The sequence below is a fragment of the Puma concolor genome, chromosome E2, assembly GCF_028749965.1.
Source record: "Puma concolor isolate L17-30 chromosome E2, mPumCon1.1.hap2, whole genome shotgun sequence".
NCBI classification, from domain to species: domain Eukaryota; kingdom Metazoa; phylum Chordata; class Mammalia; order Carnivora; family Felidae; genus Puma; species Puma concolor.
This window is the reverse complement of record NC_141681.1, coordinates 46,060,137-46,077,071: the sequence shown is the minus strand read 5'-3', so window position 1 is coordinate 46,077,071 and position 16,935 is coordinate 46,060,137. Positions and strand designations below refer to the sequence as shown.

The 16,935-nt window shown below is 39.2% G+C and overlaps 1 protein-coding gene and 1 long non-coding RNA gene across 15 annotated transcripts in view; both read right to left on the bottom strand.

Annotated features, from left to right (window-relative positions):
- LOC147573570 (uncharacterized) overlaps window positions 1–4,939 on the bottom strand; it is a 57,914-nt gene extending 52,975 nt beyond the window's left edge. For 6 of the 12 annotated variants that reach the window (XM_086690913.1, XM_086690919.1, XM_086690921.1 and 3 more), the window contains exons 1-3: window positions 4,529–4,672; window positions 4,204–4,343; window positions 3,941–4,012 (exon numbers count right to left, since the gene is read on the bottom strand). The gene's annotated coding sequence lies outside the window, so the exon portion shown is untranslated. Of the gene's footprint in view, window positions 1–1,681; window positions 1,781–3,940; window positions 4,013–4,174; window positions 4,344–4,528; window positions 4,689–4,736 lie in introns of those variants that run through there. The other 6 variants (XM_086690914.1, XM_086690915.1, XM_086690917.1 and 3 more) reach the window with 6 other exon arrangements.
- A 6,837-nt stretch (window positions 4,940–11,776) lies between these two features.
- LOC147573568 (uncharacterized) overlaps window positions 11,777–16,935 on the bottom strand; it is a 39,204-nt gene continuing 34,045 nt past the window's right edge. For all 3 annotated transcript variants that reach the window (XR_015245145.1, XR_015245152.1, XR_015245153.1), the window contains one exon: window positions 11,777–15,510. This is a non-coding gene — a long non-coding RNA (uncharacterized LOC147573568). The remainder of the gene's footprint in view (window positions 15,511–16,935) is intronic.

Genomic DNA, 16,935 nt, shown 5'->3' with positions numbered 1-16,935 from the left:
TAACCCAATCTCCAGAAACCTATAGACTCAGTTTCCTGGAGCCCTAACATCACCTTCCTCTCCATAGTGATGTGGGGGTCAAAGGCCAAGAAAGAAATGGCAGGTAAAATTAAATTTTATGGTCTACTTCATACTGTAAAGAATCCTTCAGAAATTCAGCCAAACAATTCACAGAGTGTCACCTATATCCCACTTGGTAAAAAGTGTTCCTGTCTCTGAAATGACCATGAAGTGAAAAGCTGGGTAAGTAATAGCACATAGAAAACCTATTGAAAGAATTGCTCGGGCAGTTTGAATATTACCACCCAATAACTGATTTCTTAAATAATTTATAAAACATTCATAAAATGGAATACTAAAGTAATCATTAAATGCTAAGTTTTAGAAAACAGTTAAGGAATAGAAAGTATTTTCAAGATACACTGAAAGAAAAAAATCAGTTTACAAAACAATATATGATTAGTTATTTTATTTATTTATTTAATTGTTATTATTTTTTAACATTTATTTATTTTTGAGAGACAGAGCACCAGGTAGGGAGGGGCAGAGAGAGAGGGAGACATAGAATCCAAAGCAGGCTCCAGGCTCTGAGCTGTTAGCACAGGGCCTGACATGGCTCGAACTCGCGAACCATGAGATCATGACTTGAGCCAAAGTCGGACGCTTAACCAACTGAGTAACCCAAGTGCCCCAATATGATTAGTTATTTTAAATCATCAGTATGAAACAGATATCAATAGATGGGGGAAAAAATCTCTATATTTCAATTCTGACATTTTAAAATTAATTTTAATTAAGTCTCTCAATTTAATTTCCATTTCTATCTTAAGAATTGTAATTGCTTGGCAGATTTCTCAAACAAGAAGGGGACTACTGGAATTTTACCTTTCCCCATAGATCCATGATTCAAAAATCCATGAGGACACTGAATGTCTCTTCTAAACTAAGAACTAGAGGGGGACTCCTGGGTGGCTCAGTTGGTTAAGAGCCCAACTCTTAGTTTTGGTTCAGGTCATGATCTCACGGTTTGTGAGACCAAGTTCCACAACAGGGCTCTGTGCTGACAGCAGGGAGCCTGCTTGGGATTCTCCCTCTCCCTCTCTCTCTGCCCCTCCCTCACTAGCACTGTGTCTCTGTCTCTCTCAAAATAAATAAATAAACTTTAAAAAATTAAACTAAGAACTAGAGGTCTTGATTTCTTTTAAATTTTTAATTAGGGTTATACCATTATTCAGAAATAAAATCATACACAAAAATACATGCTTGTAGATATATTTTGGGAAAATATGCTCTAAATATTAATAGTGATTATTTCTGGATGTTGGGACCATGGATAATTTTATTTCACAAGCCTGCATTAATTCCATCAGAAATATCGTTTTAAAAAGCTATTCTCATTGGAGCGCCTGGGTGGCTCAGTGGGTTAAGTGTCTGACTCTTGATTTTGGCTCAGGTCATGATCTCATGGTTTGTTTGGGGTTCTGCATTGACAGCACAAAGCCTCCTTTCTCCTCCTCCCTCTCTCTGCCCCTCCCCTACTCATGCACGCTCTCTCTCTCTCTCTCTCTCTCTCACACACACACACAAAGTATTTTTCAAAGCTAAAAATAAATAAATAAAAATTTATAAAAAGCTATTCTCACTAAAAATAATTTTTTAATGATTTGGGAGAATGGGATACCTTATAGTCATTAAGAAAACTGTGATTAGGGGTGTCTGGCTGGCTCAGTCCACAGAGCGAGTGACTCTTGATCTCGGGGCTGTGGGTTCCAACCCTACACTAGATATAGAGATTACTTAGAAAAATAAAATGTTTTTAAAAATTTGTGATTAAATTGGCCTATGTAAGTGGTAAAAACAGGGAAATGAGAGAGAGAGAGAATCCCAAGCAGGCTCTACACTGTCGGTCCAGAGCCCAATGAGGGGCTAGAACCCATGAACCATGAGCCTCCACGCTACCAATTCTTCAATATTGTATTTTGTCAACACCTGAGATCCTTCTGTGAAGGATCACAATGCTTTTCCAAACTAAAGACAGGGGAAAACATGCTTATTTCATAGCATCTGCTCAAATATTTGAGCTTAACTCTACTGGGCTCCAGTTAATACACTAGTTATTAAACCCTTGTAATGTATCTTATAAATTGTTATCTTAGTGTTCAAGATACATATATAACTTAATTTCTTAAAGATTTTTATTCAGAATAAATACTTTTCAATGTTACATTATATACATATATATTTTTCTAATGACTAACTAAATTACTAATAAATAGAATTTTTAGTATCGTATAACATCCCATCACATGGATGGAGTGTGAGTTACTTAACCATTTCCATATTGCTGGATGCTACTTTTATAAAAGATTATAACAAAAGTCATTCCCAGTTATCCCAAACTTCGATTCTACACTAGTAAGAATCAACCTTATTGGGTCTTATACAACTTTGATTAGTATCATGAAATGACAGACTTCCTCCCCACCAAATTACCAACAAGTATATACAACAATCCTGTACATAATCTTAGATTTTTGTTGGCCTGAAAACCCATAAGCACAGTCCAAAGACTTCATGTTAAGAACTCCTCTTTTGGTCCATTTGAGCATGTGATTCATTTTCCTGCTAGCAAGCATCCATCCTAATTAAGCTCACATTTTCATTACTCTTGGGAATACAGAAAACTGATAGAGAATGACTAACAATCATCATTTAATACCAATAGCTAATATTAGTTAAGCAGTCTTCTAATGTGCAGGGTACTCCTCCAAGAGCTTTACAGGTACTAATTCAGGTAATCTTCAAAACCACTCTGCGACATAAATACTATTATAATTTTGATTTAATGGATGAAGAAACTGAGACACAGAAATATTGCTCAAACTCCCTCAGATTTAAGTGGCGGGCAGGATTCAAATTCTCTTAACCTAGGTTCAAAATCCTTTTATTTTTTATATATTTTTAATGTTTATTTATTTTGAGAGAGGCAGAGAGCCAGCAGGGGAGGGGTAGAGAGAGAGACAAAGAATCCAAAGCAGGCTCTAGACTCCGAGGTGTCAGTACAGAGCCCGCCACTGGGCTGGAACTCTCTGACCGCAAGGTCATGACCTGAGCCGAAGTCCCATGCTTAACCGACTGAGCCACCCAGGCGCACCCCTAGCTTCAAAATTCTTAAATACCTTATACACCTCAGTCTATCGAATAACATGCCCTAAATAAACTTATGCTACAAACTCTCAGTCATAAGTAAACTCTGAAGACCTAATGTACAACATGGTTACTATAAATAATGATAATGTATTATAGGCTTGAAATTTGCCACAAGAGTAGATCTTAAGTATTCTCTCACCACTCACCATAGTTATTTACACAAAAGTAACTATGGGAGGTGATGGATGTTAGTCTGACGGTGGTAATCATTCCATTCCACAATGTATACATATACTGAAACATGTATATATTTATGCGTTAAACATATACCATTTTGTATTTGTCAAAAATAAGCAAAATAAACTCATGCTACCAAATCTCTACCACATCTGGCAGTTACCAAAAATCTCCAATGGCGGAGTCTCTTGGAAAAAAATTGCCACCCCTACTCTGGAATCAATCATTGAAGATATCTAAACAAACCCTGAACTACTCCTTAACAAATCACAGTCGAAAACAAAGCATGAACTTTCACTTCCAAAAGGGGCATTTCCATAATCAGAATATATAGCATATGGTTAAACTAAACGTAGAACTGTATTAGACGGGCACTAAGAAGTGTTATCTATTAATTAGGTCCTCTGCCATTAACTAGGTAGGGAAATCTTAAAGCACAAATCAATGAATAGATCATTCTTAAGCAGCACATTCCAAGGGAAGAAAATTTAAAAAGCCCAGTGTCCATAAAATCAAATCATTTCACGGAAACAAAGAATCAGCACAAACTCACACAGAACCTGGCTTTTAGAGGCGCGGCAGCGATTCGTTTCACTTCGAAGGCCTTCTCTGGAGACTGGCAGGGCTAGGGAAGCAAAGTGTTCATTACACCCCAGGCTTTTCTTAGTCCGTCAAAACCCACCCGCTCTGCCCCTTGCCAATCGCCACAGGCATGCACAAACAGAAACCAGAGGCAAACGAGGAAAGGTTTGCGGTCACCCGAGTCCGGGTTCGCGGCTCTGGGTACCCAATAGCTTGGTTGTCGCTACTGCTCACCGCCTGGGACGGCCCACTGCGTCTTCTTCGGTCCAAGGGGTCGTTCCGTCCCCACAGGCCAGCCCTGAATCTGGTTCCAGCGCTCTGCAGGGGACCTTTATTCTGGGGCTCCACCTCCGACTTCCCTCTTACAGCCAGGCCTGGGTGGTAGAGAAGACCGAGGTGAGTAGGACCGCAGGGTCTCGCATTGCAGAACAGGCCGCGCCCACATACTCGGCCCAGCGGCGCTACTGGCGCACGAATTTAAACCCAAGCCGTCCGTGTCTCTGACTGCAAGCCCTCACTCGGTAAGAATCGCACAGTAGCCCGAGGCCCCAGGACCCACCCCGGGTCGGGTCCGCGGAATCTAGTCCTTCAGAAAAGCAGTCCGCGCACTCCGGCCGCCACTGGCTCTGAGGACCGCCCAGCCCTCAAGTCTACTGTGTCGGGCTTCTAGAGTGCCTATCTCGGCACGAGTGCGCAAGCGCGCAGGGGGCGGGGGCGGGGCCTCGGCTCTTCAGAAGCGCTCGCGGGGGGAAATGGGGCCAGATTACCGCGGCTGGCCTGCGGAATGGAGAAGCATAATTCTGCAGGGCCAGGACTCCTCAGGCCCGTAATGGTGACTCTGTGAGTGATCGGTGCTACCAAGGGTAATCCGAGCCTGCTCCCTTTTTGGAACAGTAGTCCAAAATCACAAAAGCTACGTATTCTGGCTTTCCTCTTTCGGTTCTCGGCTCCGCCCTCGGTTTGAACCGCGAGCACCGCACCGCCCTCAAGAGGAGCGTGGAAGCTCCGGGGAGTTGCAGTTTCCGTTCCGAGTACGCAGGCGCTGGGGTGGGGTGGGGGGCGAACCCTGTTCTCTACTGAGGTCAGGGAGCCTCTTGGAGCCACAATCGCTGGAGGGTAGGGGAAGGGAAAGGGGTGCAGGTAAGAAAGGTTGGAGCCAGGAGCCCGGCTTGGGCCTGGGTATCCAGATCTCTAGGCTCGTAGCGGGGACCCTGACTGATACCCAGTGCCCTGTGTGTGGTTCATGTGGAGCTTCCTGAGGGACTGGCGTGGTACCGCCAAGTGCCTGAGAGTGTAATTGCAGACTGGGTTGTGTTTTTTCCTACATGGAGCGATTTCCCCGCATATGTCATTCTTTGGATGTAAGACTGAGAAAGCGCCACGGAGAACACTGTGTGCATGATTGTGCTTGACTAGGGATCTCTGAAGTCTCTGGTTTGTAGCATTAAGAAACAAATTCAATTGGCTAGATCTAATCGGCTCTATTTAACTCTTCATGAGTTGGCAGCATCCCTTCTAGTAAATAGACATTCCTAGGAATTTTACAGAATGGAAGGATTTCCAGGCAGGATGATGGGGCAAGGAAATTATTAGCAAAAGAAAAGAAAGGGTTGTTTCAGGCCAGGTCATCTTTTTGAGGGAAGAGAATAGTCAGGAGTCTTATTTTGCAGATTACTAGTGCTGTTCAGGAAATTTCAGGTTGACTGTTTAAAGGTCACATTTATGGGAGTGGTTGGAGCTGCAACTGTTGATTAATTAAAATTGTTAATCTTGGTTTGCTCTCTAAGGGTAAAATGACTCCATCTGGAGCTGGTTTCTTTTATTGTAACAATGAAGTGCCTCACATTGTGTGTATCCTTGAAGATGGCTGTGCTGTGAAGGTAACCAGAGTATGTCACCTTTATATATGCCTCTTGGACAAAAAAAATTATTTTGAGCTGAAAGCAATTTAGAAGCATGAAAGTCAGGAAAGCTCTCTCTGCCCTCCCCCATTTCTGCCTAAATGCAGGGTATAAATTCTCATTTTATACCCTGTTTGAGTTTTATACCCTGTTGTTGAGTTTGTTGAGTTGTTTGAGACAGCTCTAGATTCTTAGCCCATAGATGGTACCAAAGGAATCTGCAAATAGATTTTACTCCCATTAGTTTCCTTTCACAGACTTCCACACTTGGGATTCTAAAACTGCTTTTCTTTATCCTGTCATTTCTCTACAGTCATATTATTTGTTAAAGATGCTGTATAAGCTAGAGTGCTAAGCCACCACTTTTGAGTTACTCTTGTTTTCTCCCATAAGACATGTGCACACATGTTAATAAATTGTTTATGTCTTCTGTTAATCTGTCTTTTTTGTTGCAGAGCCCTAGCAGAGAACCTAAGATGAGTAGAGGTAAAATATTTTCTCCCAGAAGCCCCATTGTGTGTTATTTCTGGCACGGTTTTGATAGGCCTGTACTTCTGGTTCTTGCTTTGCATGGATACCATGTTTGTGGGTGTAGGGGAGCAGAATTTGCCACCCACAATGTGTCTCTTTAGCATAAGGATTATTATAGGCTGATTATTTTTTTAAGGAACTGCAAACACAGAAGCTCTGGAACTGAGTACAAGTTACCTTTTTGTAAGAAACATTTACATTTGTAAGGGAAATCTCTATTTTTAAGGGTGTCTCCCTCACTGTAACAAGAAGAAGACGGTACCTAAATCTCTAGAATGTTATCCCTGGAGAAGGCATGGACTTAAATATGCATAACAACCTTATCCTTATTTAATATGCTTTTCCTGGTAACCTCCCATAACTGACCCTCCACCCCAACATCTTTTGTCTTTAACTGAAGATGGTAATTAAGGTGATGGCTTTGGCCATTTCAGGGAGCCACGCAGTTTTCCTAGGTCTCTCTCCCTTGTATACAGGAAGTATACGTTTTATTAAACTTTTGTTTATCTTCTGTTAATTTATGGTGTGTCGGTTTAACTCTTAGATCAGCCAGAAGAATCTTGAAGGGCAAAGGATAATCCTTCCTCCCCAGCATGGATCACTGTGTTACTAGGTTCTGGGATTTTGATGGTCAGCATCTTGGCCACTAAGTGTGCTCTCAAGAATGTGGTGCTATGGCATTTAAGTGAGTAAAATAATTATAGGCACAAAAATACTGGAAATAAGCATGTAAAATTATCATTATTTATGAGTATAAGATTGTAGGAGTATATAATCAGGAAGTTGAAATTAATAGGACTTCATAAAACAAAAGAAGGGCGCTTTATTTTCTCTTATAAATGTACTTGCAATATTCATCTGCATATGAGGTTTTTTTTGTTTTTGTTTTTAACTGCACTTAGATGAAATCTTGGATGAATTCAATGTTTTCAATCACTCTTGGATAATAAAAGTTTCTTTGAACACCTTTAGTTAAAAGATCAGTCTTGGGGTGCCTGGGCGGCTCAGTCAGTTGAGTGTCTGACCTTGATTTTGGCTCAGGTCATAATCTCACAGTTTGTGAGATTGAGCCCCACGTTGGGCTCTGCACTGACAGCATGAAGCCTGCTTGGTATTCTCTCTCTGCTCCTCTTTCACTCATGCACTTGGTCTCTCTCTCGCTCTCTCAAAATAAATAAATAAACATTAAAAAAAGATCAGTCTTATTTTTAGCAGTTAAAAATGTCTTTTTTAATAAAAATGTCAGTGTAATAATCAATATTTCATTTAAAGCAAAAAACTTACACCTTTTTCTTTCTCCTTGACCACCTCCAAATATAATTATATCTCAAAGTCAATATGTGGTACTTATATACTAATTATGTAAATTATTTTTTATTCAAAATCAGGTAGATTTTCTAGCTTTTTTTGTTTATTAAGGATTTCATTAGTTTTCTTTGTACCTGTTCTTAGTTTTTATAGATGTTCCACATTTATGTTAAATATCCACAGATGATTTTTTTAAATTGTTCAAATATCCAATTAGAGGGGTGCCTGGGTGGCTCAGTTGGTTAAGCATCGGACTCTTGATTTTGGCTCAGATCATGATTTCACAGTTCGTGAGATCAAGCCCCACGTCGGGCTCTCCGCTGAGAGCACAGAGCCTGCTTGAAATCCCCCCCTACCCCTCTCCCCCTCAAAATAACTAAATAAACCTTTTTTAAAAAACCAACAACAAATATCCCATTAGAATCTCTCAGTCTACCATTCTGGGGCTCCAGTTGGACTCTACAGTTGTCATGAAGCTCACTTTCATTGTTTTCCTGAATCGGATTACTGTTTCCTGGAATCAAGTTAATTTTTCATTTTCATTAAGGTTCATTAAGGTTCTTTTTTCAATAGCTTCCTTTAGATGCAAGTGTTAGAGTTAAATTTTTTAGTTCTTTCATGTTTGAAAATGTCTTTATTCTACTCTCACACTTCTCCAGTATTCAAAATTTGGAAACATCACCTCAAGTCTTCTGGTAGCTTGTGTTGTCAAATCTAATACTAGTTGCTTTCCATTCCTGTATATGTAACTTTATGTCCCCCTCCCCATTCAGATACTTACTGTTATTTATATCTCCAGTGTACTGAAATGTCCTAATTTATGGTATGGATTTTCAAACATTTTTTATGCTAGGTGAGAATTTTAGTCTTTAGACTCCCGATCTGAGAATATTTCTTATATTTTTGTTTTTGGACAAACATTTTTAAGTTTTTAAAAAACGTTTATTTATTTTTGAGAGAGAGACAGACAGATGCAGGGGTGTGGAGAGGGGCAGAGGGAGAGAGGGAAAGATTCCCAAGCAGGCTCTACACTCAGTGCAGAGTCAGACACGGGGCTTGATCTCATGACCATGAGATCATGACCTGAGCTGAAATCAAGAGTCAGACGTTCAACTAACTGAGCCACCCAGGCACCCCTATTTTAGATTTTTAATTCCTGGGATTTGTATTTGCTGGAAGGACTATTCATGAGTTGTGCCTAATTTTTCCTTTTTCATAGGTTTCTCTTATATATGGATGCAGTATAATTTTCTATCAGGGTAATTATAGTTGTTCAAAGTTTTCTTCTCCATTTTTGTCTTTTATGTCCAAATCAAATTCTTTTTGCAAAAAAAAACCTTGAATTGTTTAATTTACATGGGATCCTTTCCTGAAATGTGTGGTAATCCTTGCCTCCAGTCAAGAGGTAAAGTTTCTCAACTGGCAGATATTAGAGCCAGCCTTTTTACTGGAAGACTGCCAGAGAGCTCTGTTCTCTGTTCTTTCTGCTCTGTTTAGAGCAGAAAACATGTCCAGTCTCCTGAGTTACTGGTGTTTGGGGCTAGGATAAGGAAGGTCCTTAGTGGCCTGATTTTTCACTCAGGCAGCCTGTGCCTCAATCCTGTCTTCTTTTGTGCAGTTGTACATCCTTTCTAGGTCAGTTTATCCAGAGATCAAACCCTATGTGCAGTGTATTTGATTACATAAAAGAGGAAAAGTAAAGGAGGAGAGCAAACAGTTTGTGCACAAATTTTCAACCAAACTGTTTCCAGGTACATACCTCTCCAGGTTTATCATCTTTACCAGAATATAGGACTCAGCAGCCAACAGGGTCTAACTGACATTTATAGAACATTTGTTCCAACAGCAGCCGAAAACACATTGTTTACAAATATTCATGGAGCATATAATAAGATATGGCAAATGCATGGCCATAAAGTAAACCTCAAAATACTTAAAAGAATTGGGGCATGTGGTGGCCCAGTTGGTTAAGCATCCAACTCTTGATTTTGCCTCAGGTCATGATCTCATGGTTCATGAGATTGAGCCCCACAATGAGCTCTGTGCTAACAGCTTGGAGGCTGCCTAGAATTCTCTCTTTCCCTCTCTTTCTTTCCCCCTCCTTCGCTTATGTGTGCTCTTGCTCTCTCTCTCAAAATAAGCATTTTAAAAAATGTTTAAAAAGACTTGAAACCAATTCTTTTGGACATTCTCTGACCACAATGGAATCAAACTAGAAATCAGTAACAGAAGGCAGGAAAATCTCCAAACACTTAGAAACTAAACAACACTCTTCTAAATAAACTGTGGGTCAAAGAGGAAACCTTAAGGGAAATTAGAAAATTACATTAAGTTGAATGAAAATACAACATATCAAAATATGTGGGACACAGCTAAAGCAGTGCTATGGGAAACTTTTTAGCACTAAGTGAATACATTAGAAAAAAAGAAGAGTCCCAAATCAATAATCTAGTTAAGCTTCCACTTCAAGAACCGAAGGGGACAAAAAGCAATATAAACAAAGCAAGCAGGAGGAAGAAAGTATTAAAAAGCAAAAATTTAAAAATGAACCTTATACGAAGATCAATTCAAAAAGGATCACAGACTTAAACATTAAAAGTATAAAACTTGTAGGAAGAAACATAGGACAAAATCTTTAGGTTCAAGGTTGAAGTAGAGTACTTAGACCTGATACCAAAAACATAATCCATAAAAGGAAAACTGAAAACTTGGGCTTCATTAAAAGTAAAGTATTTGGCTTGTGAAAGTCCACATTTAAAGGTTGAAAAGACAAGACATAGTCTAGGAGAAAATATTTGTAAACCACATATCCAAAAAAGGGCTAGTATGTAGAATGGATACGTAGATTAGCTTGAATGTGGTGACATTTCATAGTGTATGCATATGCCAAGCCGTCATTTTAATATTCAGTTACACCTCAATAAAAATGGGGGTGGAGGACAGAATGAAAAGGTCTCATATAGCTCTCATTGGAGTGTCAAAAGGAAACAACAAATGAAAAAAGGCAGTATCTAAAGAGATCATGAATGCAAAGTTTCCAGAATTGAAGAAAACTATGAGTCCACAAATCTAGGAAGCACAGTACATCCTAGGTGAGATGAATGAGACAAAAAAGATGCATACTTAAATATATTATTAAAAACAGCAACAAGAACAACTTGAGAATACAAAAGACAAAATTAAAAGCACCTAAGCTAAAAGCATTAAAAACAGAGTACCTACAAAATTATTGCAGTTAGAAAACAGCAGACCTCCCAACAGCAACAACGGAAGCCAGAGACAGAATCATATCTTTATCATTTTTTTAAATTTAATTTAATTTTTTAAATTTACATCCAAATTAGCATACAGTGCAACAATGACTTCAGAAATAGATTCCTTAGTGCCCCTTACCCATTTAGCCCATCCCCCCTCCCACACCCCCTCCAGTAACCCTCACTTTTTTCTCCATATTTATGAGTCTCTCTTCTGTTTTGTCCCCCTCCCTGTTTTTATATTATTTTTGTTTCCCTTCCCTTATGTTCATCTGTTTTGTCTCTTAAAGTCCTCCTATGAGTGAAGTCATATGATTTTTGTCTTTCTCTGACTAATTTCACTTAGCATAATACCCTCCAGTTCCATCCACGTAGTTGCAAATAGCAAGATTTCATTTTTTTTTTTTTTACATTTATTTATTTTTGAGAAACAGAGTGAGACAGAGCATGAGCAGGGGAGGGACAGAGAGAGAAGGAGACACAGAATCTGAAGCAGGCTCCAGGCTCTGAGGAAGCAGCACGAAGCCTGATGCGGGGCTCGAACCCACAAACCATGAGATCATGACCTGAGCTGAAGTCAGGTGCTCAACCAACTGAGTCACCCAGGCGCCCTGATTTCATTCTTTTTGATTGCCAAGTAATACTCCGTTGTATATATATACCACATCTTCTTTATCCATTCATCCATTGTTGGACATCTGGGCTCTTTCCATACTTTGGCTATTGTTGATAGTGCTGCTATAAACACTGGGGTGCATGTGTCCCTCCAAAACAGCACACCTGTTTCCCTTGGACAAATACCTAGTAGTGCAGTTGCTGGGTCATAGGGTAGTTCTATTTTTAGTTTTTTGAAGAACCTCCATACTCTTTTCCAGAGTGGCTGCACCAGCTTGCGTTCCCACAGAATCATATCTTTAAAGAGTTGAGGGTTAAAGCCCATAACTGGGCATCTAGGAAGTGAGTCTTTCATGAATGATGATAAAATATTTACAAATTAAAACAAGAGTTTACTACCAAGAGATATCGTTAAATGAACCTCAAAAGGATACACTTCAGGAAGAATGAAAATGATCCCAGGAGGACAATCTAGTGTGCAACAAAGAGTGGTGAACACAACAATGGTAAACATGTATGTGAATAAAAACTAACTTTACAGAAGCATTAATTAACATAATACCATCTAATTGGCAGTATTAAAAGGAAAAAACAAGTGGACTTCCACTCTAACCATGATGGAGTATTAAGGACCAGATTTACCTTTGTTGCCTTTAACAAATGAAAAACTAGAAAAAATAAATAAAGCAACATTTAAAAACAGGCGAAGCAGGAGAATAATCCCTGAGAGAAGGAGAAAAGGGAAGTCTTGTGGTTGCCCTAGAGTACTTCCAGTAGAGACTTTTGCAAGCCACAGCACAGGAAAGGGTAAACTAAATAGTCTCCCATGAACTGAAAAGAGCTGACAATTCAGGAAGGCCAAAGTGGCTAGAATTCCAAGCAATTATACATTTGATAGAATTCATACAGAGAGATCACATGTACCATTTTTCCAACTTTCCCCAATTCTAACATCTTGCAAACCCCATAATAGAATACCACAATACCCAGGTATTGACACTGATAATAGTGAAGATACTGAACATTTGCATCATGCAAGGATCACTAATGTTGCATTTTTAGAACCACACCCACTCTTCTCTGTTACCATTACCTCTTCCATACCTGCAACCACTAATCTGTTCTCTATTTCTAAAATATTGTCATTTTAGGAATGTTATATAGGTGGGATTATACAGAATGTAATCTTTTAGGATTGGATTTTTTTTTTTTTCCATTCAGCATGATTCTCAGGATACTCATCCAGGTTGTTGTGTATAGCAATAGTTCTTTTTCTTTTCTATTATTTTCCTTCTTTCTTTTTTATATCTGAGTATCTTTCCATGATATGGATCAGCTTCAGTTAGTTTACTCTTTGAGGGAATCTGGGTTGTTTTTGGGCCTTGGCTGTTACAAATACAGCTGTTACAAATATTTGTTTACAAGTTTTTATGTAAACATGGTTTACATTTCTGTTGAGGAAACACCCAAAGAGCCTTAATTGCTGGGTCATATGGTAGTTACATGTTTAGTCGTGGTTTTTTTTTAAATATATAAAGTTGATTGATTTTAAGAGAGAGAGAAAGAGTGCACATGTGTGAGAGAGAGCGGGGGAGGGACAGAGAGGAAAAGAGAGAATCTGAAGCAGGCTCCATGCTGTCAATGCAGACTCCAGCATGGGGCTCAAACCCACAAACCATGAGATCATGACCTGAGCCAAAAACCAAGAGTTGGATGCTTAACTGACTGAGCCACCCAAGTGCCCCACCATGTTTAGTTTTTAAGAAATCACCAAACTTATGGTAATAGCAATGGCTGTACTATTTTACTTTACCAGTAGCAATATATTAGTGATTCAGTTTCTCTGCATTCTTGCCAGCATTTGGTATTGTTATCTTTTTCATTTTAGCCATTCTAAAGTGAAATGATAGTAGTGATAGCTCACTGAGGTTTTAATCTGCATATCTCTCATGGCTAATGATGTTGAACATCCTTTCATGTGTGCTTATTTGGCATGTGTATATCCTCAGTTAAATGTACCCTTGTCTCTTATGCATGTTTTCTAATGGGATTGGTTTTTTTTTTTTTTAATTTTTTGAGCTTTGAGAGTTCTGTTTGTATAACTTAAAAATTTACTTTAACAAAATTCTTCCAAAATTACAAAAGTAACACTCATTCTACTGTTGAAAACATTATAAAGAAATAAATATTATCCCATATATTCTTCCTTTCCCCACCAGTCTTGAATTCCACCTTCTTTTTCTGCACCCTCTGCAGTATTGGATGCTAATTACATTTTGTCAATTAGATGGGTAAAACATGCTTTCTTAACTGTTGCTTCAATTTGTATTTCTTTGAAAACTAATAAGGTTAAGTGTGTTTGTGCATGCGTGCATGTGCTTGTATGTGTATGTATTCACGTAAGTAGCTTCCTCCTCCCATCTAAAGTTTCACTTTTCACTGTTTCAGTTATCTGTGGTCAACCACATCTGCCTGGAAGCAGATGATCCTCCTGACATACCATGAAAAAGTCAATCAATAGTAGCCTAGTGCTTTGTCATAGTACTTATGTCATTCACTTCACTTCATCTCATCACATAGGCATTTATCATGTCACATCACAAGAAGGCGGCTATCATAGTACAGTAATATATTGAGAGAAACCATATTCACGATTTTATACTGTGTGTTGTTATAATTGTTCTATTTTATTATTAGTTATTATTGTTAATCTCTAACTATGCCTAATTTGTAAGTTAAACTTTACCATAGGTATATATGTATAGGAAAAACATAGCACATATAGAGTTTGGTATGTATGCACTTTGAGGCATCCCCTGAGGGTCTTGGAATGTATGTCCCATGGACAAGGGGGTGACTACTACTTGTAAATAAGCAATTCTGTGAATATAATGAAAGCACATCCAGGGAGTTAAGACCAGCATATATACTTTACTGTAATTTCCAAATTATGATATTTCTAAGTCTAGAAATTAAATGTGGAAAAACAGAGGAATGGAAATGTGACATCTTACTGGTAAAATCTGAAGAGAGTTGGGCTTCTATTCACGAGCTGTATTTTCATTGTCCTTTTATTGATGCTGATAGAGATCTCTGTTTCTCTTTGGTGAACCTTCAGGTTGAATCTTCTTTGTCAGAGGTGGAAATCAAAAGGTATAATGTTTTGGATACTCTTGTGCTTTATCAATTTATTTCCTAGCAAATCTATCCTTCCTTGACCTGCTTTGCAGTATTGGAGCTGAGCCATCTAAACATTCCCTACTGACAGCTGGGCTAGTGTTAAGCTTTTTAGTAGATGGGAGTGGAGAGACACTGCATGAAAGTGGGGCTTTTCTTCCTGGTTCTGAAACACTTTTCAATTCTTACTCAGATGATGAACCATAGCCAGCAGGATACATGTGGGATACACAATCTCTTGTGAGTTCTGATAGCACTCACAGGCGGCTGGGGCATCCAGTGGCACTCATCATTCTGAGAGCTTCACTGGCACCCTCCCATGCCCCTCCTCCCTTTCAGGAGGCTTCCTTGCACATTTGACAGCACCTTCTGTCTTCTTGAATACGTGACGTTTTATTTAGAGTAGCCTATTTGACAACCTTTTCCATGAATTCTATCGGCTGTATAATTTCTTGGAATTCTAGCCACTTCGGCCTTCCTGAATTCTGAACTCTTATCTTTTCAGTTCAGGAAGACTGTTTAGTTTACCCTTTCCTCTGCTGTGGCTTGCAAAAGTCTCTACAGGAAGTACACTAGGACAGTCACAGGACTTCCCTCCTTTTCTCCTTCTCTCAGGGATTTTTCCCCTGCTTTGCCTGTTTTCAAATGTTGTTTTACTTATTTTTTCCAGTTTTTTCATTTGTTGAAGCAGCAAAGGTAAATCTGGTCCTTGTGACTCCATCATGGTTGGAGTGGAAGTCCATTTCTGTGTTTTCCTTTTGATACTGCCAATTAGATAGTATTGTGTTAATTTTTATTTATTTATTTATTTATTTATTTATTTATTTATTTATTTATTTATTTTTATTTATATATGAAATTTATTGTCAAATTGGTTTCCATACAACACCCAGTGCTCATCCCAAAAGGTGCCCTCCTCAGTACCCATCACCCACCCTCTCCTCCCTCCCACCCCCCATCAACCCTTGGTTTGTTCTCAGTTCTCAACAGTCTCTTATGCTTTGGCTCTCTCCCACTCTAACCTCTTTTTTTTTTTTTTGTTCCCCTCCCCCATGGGTTTCTCTTAAGTTTCTCAGGATCCACATAAGAGTGAAACCATATGGTATCTGTCTTTCTCTGTATGGCTTATTTCACTTAGCATCACACTCTCCAGTTCCATCCACGTTGCTACAAAAGGCCATATTTCATTTTTTCTCATTGCCACGTAGTACTCCATTGTGTATATAAACCACAATTTCTTTATCCATTCATCAGTTGATGGACATTTAGGCTCTTTCCATAATTTGGCTATTGTTGAGAGTGCTGCTATGAACATTGGGGTACAAGTGCCCCTATGCATCAGTACTCCTGTGTCCCTTGGATAAATTCCTAGCAGTGCTATTGCTGGGTCATAGGGTAGGTCTATTTTTAATTTTCTGAGGAACCTCCACACTGCTTTCCAGAGCGGCTGCACCAATTTGCATTCCCACCAACAGTGCAAGAGGGTTCCCGTTTCTCCACATCCTCTCCAGCATCTATAGTCTCCTGATTTGTTCATTTTGGCCACTCTGACTGGCGTGAGGTGATATCTGAGTGTGGTTTTGATTTGTATTTCCTTGATAAGGAGCGACGCTGAACATCTTTTCATGTGCCTGTTGGCCATCCGGATGTCTTCTTTAGAGAAGTGTCTATTCATGTTTTCTGCCCATTTCTTCACTGGGTTATTTGTGGAGTTTGGTGAGCTCTTTATAGATTTTGGATACTAGCCCTTTGTCCGATATGTCATTTGCAAATATCTTTTCCCATTCCATTGGTTGCCTTTTAGTTTTGTTGGTTGTTTCCTTTGCTGTGCAGAAGCTTTTTATCTTCATAAGGTCCCAGTAATTCACTTTTGCTTTTAATTCCCTTGCCTTTGGGGATGTGTCGAGTAAGAGATTGCTACGGCTGAGGTCAGAGAGGTCTTTTCCTGCTTTCTCCTCTAAGGTTTTGATGGTTTCCTGTCTCACATTCAGGTCCTTTATCCATTTTGAGTTTATTTTTGTGAATGGTGTGAGAAAGTGGTCTAGTTTCAACCTTCTGCATGTTGCTGTCCAGTTCTCCCAGCACCATTTGTTAAAGAGACTGTCTTTTTTCCATTGGATGTTCTTTCCTGCTTTGTCAAAGATGAGTTGGCCATACGTTTGTGGGTCTAGTTCTGGGGT